Raw genomic sequence first — 1,660 nt, 5'->3', positions numbered from 1 at the left:
TTTCTGGCTCCGTCCCTGTCGGTACTGATTCAGTTAACCATTTATACATGCTAATTTAATTAAGTATCATTCATTGGCAAACATGCATGTAAATAACATAATTACCAGCACTTGAATATTATATTCTACGTCGTCATTGTTAACATCCTGGTCCGATCCATGCATGAGCAAAGGCTAATCACTAATTAAGTTGGTATATATTGGTGTTTATTAACCCGAAGATGATTTAGAGCTTTTGTATATGTCAGTGTGTTGATAATTTTCCTGACTCTTTTTTTTGGAACAAAGAAATACAAATAATAAGGGTTTGTTTGACACGTGTTATAGAAATAGAACCAATTACAATTTGTCTCAATGAGAACTCATTCGATAATATAAACATAATATGCGAGAAAATTTTATTTTGTTATAAACACAAAAATTACGGAATTTATTAAAATGTAACGATTGTCATTTTATTACTTTAAATAAACGGCGACGTTTACAACGTATAACAACGTGTGAAGTTATGCATGGCTGCTAATTAATAAGTATGTATAGTAATCAGAATGGAATAATTCATAAAAACATTTTAAAACATTGATTTAATGACAAGACAAGTGGACAAGACCAGACATATATGAGAATGGACACTTACTCTCGACAAACATACAACTACTGTAATTTGTGAAACCAACGGCGTCCAATATTCCTTAGCCAAAACCATTCCCAACAATAATACGGAGTATATCGCAGTGGTTTTCCCCTCAGATCACCTCCTTCCAAAGGGAAATCTGAAACATTCATATTCATATTCATATTCATATGGGAGAGATTAGGGGCAAAATTAAACGAACTGGCCGGGTAGATCACACCTATGACCTATATAGCTTTCTGTTAGTTGAAACTCAAATCTTGGACGGACGTTAATCTTTGTCGGGCATTTGTGTCGGTTTTACACGTCATTCCACAGGCAGACCACAGAAATTGGGCAAAACCGCTTCATTCCTTAGCGTAATTCATCGTACGCAATATAACTTATATTATTGGGCGATGAATTCACCACCAACCAAAGTTAGGTTTGATCCTTTAGGGTTGGGGATTCAACCTTTTGAGAGAAGATTTGATCCTCTTAAGATAGTTTGGGAATATGAGAGTTTTTTTATTAAAGACGCGAAAAAATAAGACTAATAAGGTAAAACTGTGACGTGAAATGAGTGAAGATTCACAATTTTAATACTGAAATTATCGTTACCCACAATAAAAATTGATAGTTACATAATTACACTGAATACTAGATCTCTTGTTTGAATACTTATAGACGTGGGAGAAATCACACAATAAGTTATAAGTTATACGGAGTATATATAAAAGAAAAGATGATGATTTGAAGGTGGGGAGGGGGACATTATATTGTGAGCAGACATAACCATCTTTATTTACGTTAAAATCTGGAAAGAAATAAATAAAAAAATAGTCGTGGACCATGAAATTAATAGCTATCTGTAATGCATATAGCCATATAGGAAGGTTGAAAATAGAGAATATTATTATTGGTCATCATAAATGCCTGCCAGCCAGCCAATCGCTGCATGGAGAAAGTGTATGGGCATTTCTCAATTGCCATGCACCATTCTTTCATCACCATTATACATCATATATATACATATAAAATTAACTC

The sequence above is a fragment of the Ipomoea nil genome, unplaced genomic scaffold (genome assembly GCF_001879475.1).
Source record: "Ipomoea nil cultivar Tokyo-kokei standard unplaced genomic scaffold, Asagao_1.1 scaffold3199, whole genome shotgun sequence".
Classification (NCBI taxonomy): Eukaryota; Viridiplantae; Streptophyta; class Magnoliopsida; order Solanales; family Convolvulaceae; genus Ipomoea; species Ipomoea nil.
The sequence above is the reverse complement of the archived record's forward strand: the minus strand, read 5'-3'. Positions refer to the sequence as shown.